Here is a 14,671-nt window from a genome sequence, read left to right on the forward strand (position 1 = left end):
TTATTTTTGCTTTTATTTCCAATATTCTGGGAGGTGGGTCATAGAGGATCCTGCTGTGATTTATGTTGGAGAGTGTTATGCCTACGTTCTCCTCTAGGAGTTTTATAGTTTCTGGCCTTATGTTTAGATCTTTAATCCATTTTGAGTTTATTTTTGTGTATGGTGTTAGGAAGTGTTCTAGTTTCATTCTTTTAGAAGTGGTTGACCAGTTTTCCCAGCACCACTTGTTAAAGAGACTGTCTTTAATCCATTGTATATTCGTGCCTCCTTTGTCGAAGATAAGGTGTCCATAGGTGTGTGGATTTATCTCTGGGCTTTCTATTTTGTTCCATTGATCTATATTTCTGTCTTTGTGCCAGTACCATACTATCTTGATGACTGTGGCTTTATAGTAGAGCCTGAAGTCAGGCAGGTTGATTCCTCCAGTTCCATTCTTCTTTCTCAAGATTGCTTTGGCTATGCGAGGTTTTTTGTATTTCCATACAAATTGTGAAATTATTTGTTCTAGGTCTGTGAAAAATACCGCTGGTAGCTTGATAAGGATTGCATTGAACCTGTAGATTGCTTTGGGTAGTATACTCATTTTCACTATATTGATTCTTCCAGTCCATGAACATGGTATATTTCTCCAGCTATTAGTGTCCTCTTTGATTTCTGTCACCAGTGTTTTATAGTTTTCTATATATAGGTCTTTAGTTTCTTTAGGTAGATATATTCCTAAGTATTTTATTCTTTTCGTTGCAATGGTGAATGGAATTTTTTCCTTAATTTTTCTGCTTTCTCATTATTAGTGTATAGAAATGCAAGGGATTTCTGTGTGTTGACTTCATATCCTGCAACTTTGCTATAGGCATTGATTAGCTCTAGTAATTTTCTGGTGGAGTCTTTAGGGTTTTCTATGTAGAGGATCATGTCATCTGCAAGCAGTGAGAGTTTTACTTCTTCTTTTCCAATTTGGATTCCTTTTATTTCTTTTTCTGCTCTGATTGCTGTGGCCAAAACTTCCAGAACTATGTTGAATAGTGGTGGTGAGAGTGGGCACCCTTGTCTTGTTCCTGACTTTAGGGGAAATGCTTTCAATTTTTCACCATTGAGGATAATGTTTGCTGTGGGTTTGTCATATATAGCTTTTATTGTGTTGAGGTATGTTCCTTCTATTCCTCCTTTCTGGAGAGTTTTTTTTTTTTATCATAAATGGATGTTGAATTTTGTCAAAGGCCTTCTCTGCATCTATTGAGATAATCATATGGCTTTTATTTTTCAATTTGTTAATGCGGTGAATTGCATTGATTGATTTGCGGATATTGAAGAATCCTTGCATCCCTGGGATAAAGCCCACTTGGTCATGGTGTATGATCTTTTAAATGTGTTGTTGGATTCTGATTGCTAGAATTTTGTTAAGGATTTTTGCATCTATGTTCATCAGTGATATTGGCCTGTAGTTTTCTTTTTTTGTGGCATCTTTGTGAGGGAACCACCTTGGAAGTGACAGGTGCAGTAGATTAAAATCCTGTCATTAGTACCCACTACATAGGAAGGGGCCTATAGATCTTGAGAAATATAAGCCGGACCAAGGAACTATCCAAAAATGAACTGACCCCACACTGCCCACAATACCACCAGAGAAAGTCCTAGATATATCTTTACCATTTTTACGATCACTTTTTTTTTTTGATGTTTGTGTTTTCTTCTTTTCTTTTTCTTCTTTTTTTTTTTTTAACACTTTTTAATTTTTAAGTCCTCTATTTCTCCTTTAGTTTTCATTTTTATAACCTACTATTAATTTTTAAAATGCTAAAGAAGATCAGTTGGCTGTACTTGTGTGGGTCTATCCCTCTCTCTTCTTTAGTTGATCTTGTGTTCATTACTGCAGCTTTAGGGTCAGTCTTCAAGCTGGGCAGTGTGAATCCAAATGTATGCTTTCTCAAAACTGTTATAACTATCCCAGCTTTTTTGCCTTTTTCTATCAGCATACATTTGAGCATCAGCTTCTCTGTATTTACCAAAAATCCTCTAGGATTTTGACTGGAACTGTATTAAATGGATGTATAAGGGAATGTGTAAGGTGGGGGGTGGCTGGGGAGAATTGACTTACTATTGATTCTTCCAATCCACAGTTACGGTGTGTTTCTATATTTAAGGATCTACTCTAATTTTTTGTTATTGGTGTGTAGTTTTCAGCATAGAGACAGTGTATGTGTTTTGTTAGATTATTTCATTTTTCTATCATAAATATTTTAGTTTCAGTTTCCAACTGTACATTGCTAGTATATAGAAATACAGCTTGCTGTTGTATCTTGTGACCTCACTAAACTCTCTAATTTGTTCTAGAAGGTTTTTTTTGTATATTCTTCAAAATTTTTTATGCAAGCAATCATATAATCTGCAAACAGGGACAGTTTTAGATTTTCCTTTGCTGTGTGTGTAACTTCCATGTCCCTTCCTTGTTGCCTGACGAGGTCTTCCAGTGTGATGTGGAATAGGAGTGATGGGTGGACATCCTTGCCCTAGTCTTTATCAGAAAAAGTTTTAACATTAGCTATAGGTTTTTGTGAAAGTGAAAGTCACCCAGTCATGACTCTTTGCAACCCCATAGACTATACATATACAGTCCATGGAATTCTCCAGGCCAGAGTACTGGAGTGGGTAGCCTTTCCCTTCTCCAGGGGATCTTCCCAAACCAGGGATCGAACCCAGGTATCCTGAATGCTCTGTATCAGCTTAGGGACGTTTCTTTCTATCCAAATTTGCTGAGAAAGTTTTGTTTTTGTTTGTCATGAAGGCTTCTATTGTATAATTAACATGATTATTTACTTTGTCTGCATTAATGTATAATGGATTACACTGATTTTTAATTACTAAACTGCCTTGCATGCCTGAGATGTATACCCACATTGTCATGCCATTTATAAATTTGGCCTTGGAGTACAAAATGAAGCAGGTCAAAGGCTAACAGAGCTTTGCAAAGAGAATGCACTGGTCATAGCAAACACCCTCTTCCAACACAAGAGAAGACTCTACACATGGACATCACCAGACAGTCAATACTGAAATCAGATTGATTATATTCTCTGCAGCCAAAGATGGAGAAGCTCTATACAGTTAGCAAAAACAAAACCGGGAGCTGACTGTGGTTCAGATTATGAACTCCTTATTGCCAAATTCAGACTTCACTGAAGAAAGTAGGGAAAACCACTAGACCATTCAGGTATGACCTAAATCAAATCCCTCATGATTATACAATGGAAGTGACAAATAGATTCATGGGATTAGATCTGATAAACAGAGTGCCTGAAGAACTATGGATGGAGGTTCGTGACATTGTACAGGAGGCAGGGATCAAGACCATTCCCAAGAAAAAGAAATGCAAAAAGGTGAAATGGTTGTCTGAGGAGGCCTTACAAATAGCTGAGAAAAGAAGAGATGCAAAAGACAAAGGAGAAAAGGAAAGATATACCCATTTAAATGAAGAGTTCCAAAGAATAGCAAGGAGAGATAAGAAAGCCTTCCTCAGTGATCAGTGCAAAGAAATAGAGGAAAACAATAGAATGGGAAAGACTAGAAATCTCCTCAAGAAAATTAGAGATACCAAGGGAACATTTCATGCAAAGATGAGCACAATAAAGGACAGAAATGGTATGGACCTAACAGAAGCAGAGGATATTAAGAAGTGGCAAGAATACACAGAACTATACAAAAAAGATCTTCATGACCCAGATAACCATGATGGTCACCTAGAGCCAGACATCCTGGAATTCAAAGTCAAGTGAGCCTTAGGAAGCATCACTACCAACAAAGCTAGTGAAGGTGATGGAATTCCAGTGGAGCTGTTTCAGATCTTAAGAGATGATGCTGCGAAAGTGCTGCACTCAATGCCAGCAAATCTGGAAAACTCAGCAGCGGCCACAGGACTGGAAAAGGCCAGTTTTCATTCCAATCCCAAAGAAAGGCAGTGCCAAAAAATGTTCAGACTACTGCACAATTGCACTCATCTCACACTCTAGCAAAGTAATGTTCAAAATTCTCCATGCCAGACTTCAACAGTATTTGAACTGTGAACTTCCAGATGTTCAAGCTGGATTTAGAAAAGGTAAAGGAACTAGAGATCAAATTGCTAACATCCATTGGGTCATCGAAAAAGCAAGAGTTCCAGAAAAACATGAACTTCTGCTTTATTGACTATGTCAAAGCCTTTGACTGTGGATCACAACAACTGTGGAAAATTCTTTAAGAGATGGGAATACCAGACCACCTGACCTGCCCCTTAAGAAATCTGTATGCAGGTCAAGAAGCAACAGTTAGAATTGGACATGAAACAACAGACTGGTTCCAAATAGGAAAAGGAGTACGTCAAGGCTGTATATTGTCACCCTGCTTATTTAACTTACATGCAGAATACATCATGAAAAACACTGGTCTGGATGAAACAAGCTGGAATCAGGATTGCTGGGAGAAACAGCAATAACCTCAGATATGCCAGGAGAAGGATATGGCCACTCCATTATTCTTGCCTGGAGAATGTCATGGGCAGAGGAGCCTGGCAGGCCATGGTCCATAGGGTCACAGAGAGTCAGACACGACTGAAGCGACTAAGCATGCCCGCAGACATGCAGATTATGGCACCCCATGGCAGAAAGCGAAGAACTAAGTCTCCTAATGAAGGCGAAAGAGGAGAGTGAAAAAGTTGGCTTAAAGCTCAATATTCAGAAAACTAAGATCATGGCATCCGGTCCCATCACTTTATGGCAAATGGATGGGGAAACAGTGGAAACAGTGACAGACTATTTTCTTGGGCTCCAAAATCTCTGCAGATGGTGACTGCAGCTACAAAATTAAAAGACACTTGCTCCTTGGAAGGAAAGTTATGACCAACCTAGACAGCATATTAAAAAGCAGAGACATTACTTTGCTAACAAATGTCGGTCTAGTCAAAGCTATGATTTTTCCAGTAGTCATGTATGGATGTGAGAGTTGGACTATAAAAAAGCTGAGCAGTGAAGAATTGATACTTTTGAACTGTGGTGTTGGAGAAGACTCTCGAGAGTCCCTTGGACTGCAAGGAGATCCAACCAGTCCATCCTAAAGGAAATCAGCACTGAGTGTTCTTTGGAAGGACTGATGCTGAAGCTGAAACTCCAGTACTTTGGCTTCCTGATGCGAAGAGCTGACTCATTTGAAAAGATCCTGATGCTGGAAAAGATTGAAGGCAGGAGGAGAAGGGGACGACAGAGGATGAGATGGTTGGATGGCATCACTGACTCGATGGACATGAGTTTGAGTAAGCTCTGGAAGTTGGTGATGGACAGGGAAGCCTGGTGTGCTACAGTCCATGAGGTGGCAAAGAGTTGGACATGACTGAGAGACTGAACTGATAAGTCACTGGGTCTGATTTGCAAACTTTTTGCTGAGAATTTTTGCTTTTATGTTAAAAACACACAGGGGTATAGTGATATGCCACAGGTATCATGAGATAGAATTATTATTTATTTACTTAATTGCTGTTATGGTAACGTTAGCTTTGTAAAAGGAGTTGGGAAATATTCTGTCTTTTATTTTCTGGATCAGATTGTGTAGAATTGATTTTTTCCTCATTTAAATAGTTGGTAGAGTTCACCAGTAAAACTATATGGACTTAGAGACGTCTTTTTTGAAAGGTTGTAAATTCAGTTTCTTCAATAATCATAGGACTATTAATTCTGTCTATTGCAACTTGGGCACATTTTAGTGGTTTGTAGTTTTCAAGGAACTGGCCCATTTCATCTAAAGTTTATGTGTGTAAAGATGTTTGTAGTATTATTGGCATCTTAGGTTTTTTATTGTTTGCAGGTTTGTAGTGATAGCCTGTCTCTAATAATTATATCAATAATCTGTGTCTTTTCCTGTGTTGCTTTCTCAGTCTTTCTAGAGGTTTATCAACCTCACTATTGCTGTAGAGAACCAGCTTTGAGTTTAGTTGATTTTCTCCACTGTGTTTGTTTTTTTATGTCACTTCTATCTCTATTATTTCCTTCTTTTGTTTCTGCTGGGTGTGTGTAGCTCTTTTCACTATTGCTTCTTAAGGAGGACGCTTAGATTGATTCAAGACCTTCTTTTCTAATATAAGCACTGAGTGCTATGAATTTCTCTCTAGGCACTTCTCTAGCCGGATCTCACAGGTCTTCATGTTGTATTTTCATTTTCATTTAGTTCAAAATACTTTCTAATTTCCCTCAAGTCTTCCTCTTTGGCCCATGAATTATGACTGTCTTTATCTATTTTTGGCTGTTCTGGGTCTCTTGCTTTGCACGGCCTTTCTCGAGCTGTGTCGCGCGGGGCCTGCTCTTCTTCGCAGTCTGCAGGCTTCTCACTGTGGCAGCTTCTCTTGCTGCGGAGCACAGGCTCTGGGCTGGGGGGCTTCAGCAGCTGTGGCTTCCGGGCTCCAGCGCAGAGGCTCAGGAGTTGCGGCACATGGGTTTAGCCTGCAGCGTGTGGGATCTTCCCCAAGTGAAGTCTCTGTGTCAGCTCATCCTCACATCTGTGTCCTCTTGGTGTTAGCATCTCTTGATTTTCTTTTCCATGCAATTTGAGATCTTCCTGGTTCTTTGAACGCCAAGCAGTTAGTTTTGAACTGTGTTCTAGCTATGTTTCATATTACGTCAGGAAACCCTGGGTCTTACTGAAATCCCATGGAGAATTCTGTTAGTTTTTTGGGTTTTTTTTAAGCAGGTAACAACCTGCAATGAGGGAGACCTGGGTTTGATCCCTGGATTGGGAAGATCACTTGGAGAAGAGAAAGGCTACCCACTCCGGTACTCTCGCCTGGAGAAGTCGGTGGACTGTGTAGTCCATGGGGTTGCAAAGAGTCAGACACGACTGAGCGACTTTCACTTTCCCTTTAAACCTGGTTAGGTTCAGCCCCGTAGTCCCAGTGGGTTGTGGTTCCAGGCGTGCGGGTCTTAAAATCTCGGCCGGGCTGTTCCGACCCAGCGCGTGGGCGCCACCTAGTGTCCAGTCTGGAACCCGAGCCGTGCTCGACTCTCAGCCCTGGGTCAGCGGTCGGGAGTCAGAGCTACAGGGTGGTAGCTTGCAGGTGAGCCCAGGAGTTCACAGGCAGCCTGAGGGTATGAATTTCCCGTGCTCCTCTCTCTGCCTCTCCATGGTCTCCCCAGGACTCTGTGGTACTCTGGGACCTTATTTCCAGTTGCAGACAGGAAGCTGGGACTTTAATTCTCACAGACTCTGACACGTGCCCCACTAAGTGCGCCCCTGGCTGGAGTCAAGAGATGGGAGGAGACCAATGGAAAGAGTCAGGATCTGATCCCAGCGTCTCGGGGCTGTGGTGTCACTGACTGGAGAGGAAGGCTTTGGGATATCACAGGCGTCATTAATTGCCAAGGCAGGACTGCTTGCAAGCTGGATTGCCAAAGAGAAAGAACAGAATATTTCACACTTTCCCTGAAAAGGAGCAGTTCTCATTCTTGCCATTCAAACCAGAACCAGAGGGCTTTTCCTGGAGATGTTCTGTCTTCAACGTACGCCTACTTCAGGGTCTGGGGCTGCGGTGAGTTCAGGGGGATTCTGAAGGGAAACAATGGTAAACCCATTGCCAGGCTGGTAGGACTTCGAGCGCTGGCCGTCCCCAGTCCGTCTGCAACTTCACTTGCTACACTCCTGCAATAGTTTCTTTAAGCATCTCTCCCTGGTGGCTCAGTGGTTAAAGCGTCTGCCTGCAATGTGGGAGACCTGGGTTCAATTCCTGGGTCAGGAAGATCCCCTGGAGAAGGAAATGGCAACCCACTCCAGTATTCTTGCCTGGAGAATCCCATGGTTGGAGAAGCCTGGTGGGCTACAGTCCACGGAGTCCCAAACAGTTGGACACAACTGAGTGACTTGACTTCACTTCAAGCATCTCTCCAGGCTTTACAGCTGCACTCAGCAGGAGAGACTGGGTGAAAGGCTGTGCCTTCCTCACCTAATTCAGAGGCATACAGTCAGGTCAGAACTTCCCATCCAGATGGCTCTACAGGACAGCTCTACCAGACATTCAAGGAACAAACAATTTCACTCTCAATCAAGTTAATCCAGGATACAGAGAAAGAGGCTGCACTCCCAACTCATTTTTTGAGGTTAAGTTTCATGTTAAAATCTGACAAGGAACGAGGAAAGAAAATTACAGGCTAATCTTAACTCATCAACATAAATGCAAAATCCACTATTAGCAAACATAATTCATGGAGATACAAAAAAGCTAATACACGATGGCCCAAGTAGGTTTCCCAAGAAAGCCTGGTTAGTTTACAATCAGGAAAGCAATCCCTAAAATTTACTGAGTCAACAGATTGAAGTTTAAAACATGCTTACCTTAATACATACATACAAATAATGGAGAAATTCATCAATGATTCCTCATACTAATGGTGAATCCGTAAAAGCATTCACATCAAAATTAGTAATGAGATAAGGATGTCCAGCTGTGGTATAGGAAGTTCCCCTAAAAACACAAGAAGGCAAAAGCGGACAAGAGTTGGAAAAGAAGAAACAAAGCCATCCCGTCCGCGGATGAATGATGCCTCGGGGCGGGGGCGGGGGCAGCTCGGAGCTGGCGCTCACAGGGTGCCCCCGGGAGGTGCCGAGCTGTGCACCACGGGGGACGAGGGGAGACGACGTGTCCTCCCGGTGGCCTGCAGCGAGGACAGCGACGCCCGCGCGCACCTCGGGCAGAGGAGACTGGCAGAGGCGGCGGTGGTAGGAACAGCTCTCTTGCCTGGTTTTCTGAAAACAGACGGGCAGCTCTTGTTGCCCAGTCCTCGTACACGAATACGCTTACACGCACGTGCACACGCATCTGTAGGCAGCAAGCCCAAGGAACAGGACCACGTCAACAAAACTAGCTTTTCGTGCCTTTTTCATTCTGACTCCGTGCTTCACGCCTGCTTTTCACTCTGCTGTTGGGAAGGGCGAGGCCCCAGGCACTGAGCCTGCCGAGCGCTCCCCGCGCTCGAGTCCCTTCTCTTCACCCAGGGGCTTCCCAGGGCCGCGTCTGCAGTGGGCGGCCGCAGGAGGTGCTAGCATCCCTGTCCAGGAAACAGCAGGCTCGCCTTGGCTTCCTCTAAACGCAGTGACTTCTCTTTTTTTTTTTCTTTCCTGTTCAGGAAGCATAAGCTAGGGTTCTGCTCCTGTAGAGCTGCCCTCTGCCGGTGGAGGCACCCGCGGGGGGCCTTGGGGGAGGGGAGGGGGCCCACCACAGAAGAAGGGTTAGCCCTAGCACGGCTCTCTCGCTGTGGGTCACAGGGTACTGTGTCTTGCCCAGAGTCTCACGACTCCTGCCGAAAGAGGATGTGACAGGCTGGCTTGTCAGCCCTAGGAGCTGCCCCTTCTTATGGGGGAAAAAAAAAAAAAGGTGAAAATGTTAGTCACTCAGTTGCGTCTGACTCTCTGTAATCCCATGGACTGTAGCCCGTGAGGCGTCTCTGTCCATGGAATTTTCCAGGCAAGAATACTTGAGTGCGGTGCCGTTCCTTTACTCCAGGGGATCTTCCTGACCCAGGGATTGAACCTGGGTCTCCTGCATTGTAGGCGGGTTCTTTACTGTCTGAGACACCAGGGAAGCCCATTCTTCTTCATCTTTTTTTTTATTGTATTTCTTTTTCACTGAAGGATAATTGCTTTACAATATTGTGTTGGTTCCTACAACAACATGAAGCCCATTCTTAATGATTGCATAATCCTGCTTCACCCGATTCCAACTCACAGTGAGCAGATTTCTAGGCCATGAGTAGCACCATGTATTTTTCCTCTCAGTTTATGCCGTTATATCAGTGTAATACAGTGAAACTTGCTTCATCAAATAATACTTAGAATTTTCTTCATTAAAAAAAGTGTAACTTGGTGATTTTTAAACAATTTTCTTCAGATAAGTCCTCAAGAATGAAGTTAAAATATTAAATGTAAGCAATATTTTCTTCATAAATTCTCATTACTTCCAGAAAGGAGAAACAGCAAGGGTAGAAGAAAACACGGCTCCGTACACGCATCTGTGACGAAAACTCTCCATAGCGGAGAATGAGCCCCACGAAAGCAGCAGACAGCGTCACAGGACGCGCATCCAGGGGCCTCTGGAACAGCTTCTGAAGACGTGGGGAGGTTCGGCTTCACTGGAGATCAGTCACCCTAATTCATGGAAGCCCCTGACCATGTGAAGCCTTTACGTGCACCATGAAATGGAGCTGTCCCGGTGCTACCAGGAGAGCTGGACCATAGAGAAGGCTGAGCGCTGAAGAGTCGAGGCTTCTGAGCTGTGGTGCGGGAGAAGACTTGAGAGCCCCTTGGACTGCAAGGAGATCCAACCAGTCCATCCTAAAGGAGATCAGGCTTGAATATTCGTTGAAAGGACTGATGCTGACGCCGAAACTCCAATACTTTGGCCACCTGATGTGAAGAGCTGACTCATTAGAAAAGATCCTGATGCTGGGAAAGATTGAAGGCAGGAAAAGGAGGTGACAGAGGATGAGATGGTTGGATGGCATCACTGACTCGATGGACATGAGTTTGAGGAAACTCCGGGAGTTGGTGAAGGACAGGGGGTCTGGCGTGCTACAGTCCATAGAGTTGCAAAGAGTTGGACGCGACTGAGCGACTGAACTGAACTGAACTGAGGAGTCAGAAGGCACGTAGCAGGTTAAATAGGAGTTTAACATGAGGAATATATCAGAGGAGCGATGAAAGAGTGCATGGGAGACCTCAGCAACTCTCCAGGCGCCCCCGGGCCGAGGGACACAGCCCGCCAGAGCACAGCTGGCGGGGGGTTCAGGCCTGGTGGAGAAGGCATGCCTCAGGCCGGCGTGGGTCTGGAGCTGCTGGGCAAGCAAGAGGCCACCCTGGGGAGCAGCCCCCAACACCCCAAGTGAGCAGGGCCAAGGCCTCCAAGCACGGGCTACATAGACCCTCCCCCTCCCAGCCGCAGATGGCTGGGTGCTACCGAGGGTCTGGTTCCCCTGCAGAGGGGGCTGTGCTGGTGGCGGGTTCAACCTCCTGCTGGCTAGGATGCAGTGGGGGTCCTGACCCCATGCTGTGGACCCCTGGCCTCCTTGGAGACTGCCCCAGAGCCAGTGGCCCCCTCCGCGGGCTGAGTGCCTGGCTGGTTACTGCCCAGCTTATTGGTTATTGTCCTCAGAGGACTGCCAGCCCCTGGGCCCATAGTGCCTGTCACTTTCCTTTCTCTGAGGCGGCCTTGGGAGCAAAACTCATGTAATGGCAAGGACCTCAGATGCACAAATGTGCAGCCCACAGCACAGACATCACACAGGACTGTCAGCTGGAACCCACCCCCCGCATTCACTCAGAGAAACGAGCATCCCAAAGCCCCTTCAAGACAGACTAAATGCCCCTAAGCTCAAAGCAGACACCCTTATGCGGCCTCACCAAGCAGACCCCGAGCGGGGTCAGGCCCGGTGCACAGGATGTGCCGGAGTGATGCTGCGGTTTTTCTGCCTTCTGCCTGCGGCTGAGGCCAGCTGCGGTCCAGGGCCCACGGAGCGAGAAGGCAGTTTCCCGTGGTGGCCACCACACTTCAGAATTCCGCTCTCAGAGCCTTCAGCCACCCCCTTTCTGAGCAGACACGCTTCCTCCTGGAGACACGCTTCCTCCTCTCTTCGGCCTTTGCTCCACGTAGACATCCTGCATCTTGCAGGAAGCAGCATGAGACAGCTGCGCTTGGTGCCAGATGCCCTGGGGGCACCATGCTGTGCGTGTCATCCCGCCGCAGCCTCAGCCTGGGGGCGCCTGGTGCACCGCACGACAGAGAACGCGGCCAGAAGGGCTGCCCTGGGCTCCGTCCCGAGGATTCAGGGGGTCAGCGCTCAGCGGGCATTGCTGGAAGGCGCTGTCCTTTATTAACACAGCGGTCCCCAGCCTTGCTGGCACCAGGGACTGCTTTCGTGGAAGACAACTTCTCCATGCGTAGCCGGGGGATGGTTTCCGGATGAGTCACATGTATTATACTTATTGTGCAGTTTATTACTACATCAGCTCCACCTCCGATCATCAGGCATTGGACCCCGGAGGTTGGGGACCCCTGCTTTAGCACAAAGCGTCACACAGCGCCAGAGAGGGGGCCACGAGGGCAAAGTAGGTGATCACGTCCCAGCTGGAGTTTCGTCTCTATGTTCAGATTCAGCTCTTCAAGCTGATGACTGTCCAGGCTGACTGATCGCCAGGGCTGACGGAGGAGGGCAGGTCAGGACCGGATGCGGACGCGTGCGCTCGGGGAGGGCTGGCTCACACCCCTGCTGCGGGGAGCAGGGGCGGGGGAGGAGGTGAGCTCAGTGGGACCCGCTTGGGCAGGGGCGTCTGCTGTGCTGCACCCTGGGACTGAAGGAGCGGAGGGAACCGGCTGGGTGAAGAGCTGTGGTGACACCCAGCACAGGGTGTTCATGACAGACTGGGCTGGGAGGAACCCGGGGGGCAGGGGAGAGTCACGGAGCCCCTCCAGGGAGGCCACCTGGTTCCTGCTCCCTCCAGCACCTGCCACCAGAGGGAAGCAAACGCCCAGCCCAGCCCGTCCCCCTCGGTACTGGGGAGCGGGTCAGAGGGCCAGGCTTGGGGCTTCCTTCCCTCTGAGTCACTGGAGACCCAGACGCCCTGGGGCTCGTCTGCTCTTCCACAGGCCCAAGGCCAGGAAGTGCGGTAAGGGGCTTACCGCGGGGGGCTCCACGGCTCGGGGTGGCTGCACCTCAGATGAGAATCGATCTGTGGGCCGGTGTTGACTCTCAGGCCAGTGTCCATGTGTGAAGATCACAAGTAGGGGACAAGCATCAGGGTGCACAGAGACAAGGGGTCTCTCCTCCAACCCTCCAGCCTTGTTGGGCAGGGGTCCTGGGATCCCAGGGACCAGGACAATGGTGGCAAGGCCGGGTCCAAGCTGGCCGCAGCGGGGTGAAAGGAATGAGGTTGACTGAGGAGCCCCAGCTGTGTTTGGCCTGGGGACTCAGAACATCAACTTTGTGGTCCTTGTGGTTCTGACTGCGTCCCCAGGACCACCCTCCCGTGGACTTGGACGTCAGTACCAACTAAGTGTGGAACACGTGTCAAGTACCAGGTGCTGTACGACACGGACTGCCTGTGGCATAGAGACGTTTTTTCTGTAAAATACACAGGCTTGAAGCTTGTCATCTCCATCCTACAGATGCTGACACCAAGCTGCCGGGAAGATGGCCCACTCAACATCCCAGACTCAGCATCTGGCAGGAGCATTTTTTTTTTTTTTTGGACCTGTTATTTGGATAGGAAAGAGAGGGAGAATGACGGAGCATGAGGTCTTGTATTTATGAGAAAACCTTCCCTTGTGAGAGCGTCCAGTCACGTGTGGCTTACAGGCTCATGATACCAGGTAGTGCAGTGTTAATGAACCACGTCGTGTGCGCACAGACTCCATGCAGACGTCTGCGCTAGGTGCTCCATCTTCTGAGGACAGCAAACAGAACCAGTACAAGCTGTCGGGTCAGATGGGCCTGGTCTAGTCCAGCAGTGCCGAAAGCCCGTCTCAGGCCCGTGAGCTTGGTCAGTCGGCAGCTCAAAGCACTCGTCTGTCTGCACTTTGACTGGAGGTGGGTGTTCATGGCTCTGAAATGATGAAGGGGTGCCACCAGCTCCTCCCTAAACCCCACTCCTGGGCCTTGTTTCGCTGTTCAACACGTGGTCACAGCTGGATAATTTCTTATGAAGAAAAAGAAGGGAAACCTTTAGAGAATGGGTGTAAATATCAACCGTAAACTCACCGGAGGCATCTTCCCTGAGGCCCTCAGCTCAACGTTCATCACACAGAGATGGCACGGTACGGCCGCGGCTCTGCCGGCTCAGTTCAGCCACCTCCGGGGCACTTCAGGGATCCACTGAAAGACACAGACAGTGACCACCTTCTTACCTAAATCTGGACAAGAAAAAAATCCTGGGGAGAAAACTCCTCTCGGTGGTAATTCAAGGAAGAAGAAAAGCAGCAGCATCACTGCAGCCCAGCTGAGCAGGAAGGCTTGCTCAGTGTGCACTCTGTACGCACAGAGATCACTCACACTCAGCGGCAACTTGCTCGGTTCACTGCCACTCGACTTCACAACACGTACAGCTGGAAAGTAGGACAGGGCGAACCATGGCCTCGCACGATGAGACAAGCAGACCACTAGAAATCGCGTCTGACTGTGTTATTTCAGGTGACCAGTTTTGTGCTCCTCTGAAGATAAAAGAAGTTCACGTTGTAGACCCAGGCTGATGGGATACTGATTCTGCCCTCAGCCACAGCCACACCCCGACAAGTATCGACCTGATTGTAAGAATGGAATTTTATTTCCTCTCCTCCAGTCCTGGACTCAACCCACAGCGGGAAGGACTGGCCTAAGCTCCTCAGGACTGAGACCCATTACCCTCCGATGGCAGGGTGACCAGAGAGGCACAGGACGTGGGAAGGCCTGCAGGCTCGCCCGACCTGTGCCTCACTGTCCCAGGCCAGGAGCTCTGGCCTCTCGGACACCCCGTGAGGATGTTCGTCCTCCCGGGAGGTGGAATGGGAAATACCCCTCATGCCAGGGGGCAGCGCCAAAGGCCAAACGCTGGGCCAGGGGACAGAGCAATGCAATTACATCATCAATTCTTGTTCTGCATCAGACCTTAAAAAGATAATACATAACACAAATATGTTTTA

General features: G+C 47.5%; 1 long non-coding RNA gene across 2 annotated transcripts in view; it reads left to right on the forward strand.

Moving 5' to 3' along the window:
- LOC106991816 (uncharacterized) overlaps positions 1 to 14,671 on the forward strand; it is a 34,828-nt gene extending 20,157 nt beyond the window's left edge. The window contains exons 2-3 of one of the 2 annotated variants that reach the window (XR_009597688.1): positions 9,966 to 12,213; positions 13,163 to 14,671. This is a non-coding gene — a long non-coding RNA (uncharacterized LOC106991816). Of the gene's footprint in view, positions 1 to 9,965 lie in introns of both variants that reach the window. The other variant, XR_006057252.2, reaches the window with a different exon arrangement.

This window comes from Ovis aries, chromosome 20 (assembly GCF_016772045.2).
Source record: "Ovis aries strain OAR_USU_Benz2616 breed Rambouillet chromosome 20, ARS-UI_Ramb_v3.0, whole genome shotgun sequence".
NCBI classification, from domain to species: domain Eukaryota; kingdom Metazoa; phylum Chordata; class Mammalia; order Artiodactyla; family Bovidae; genus Ovis; species Ovis aries.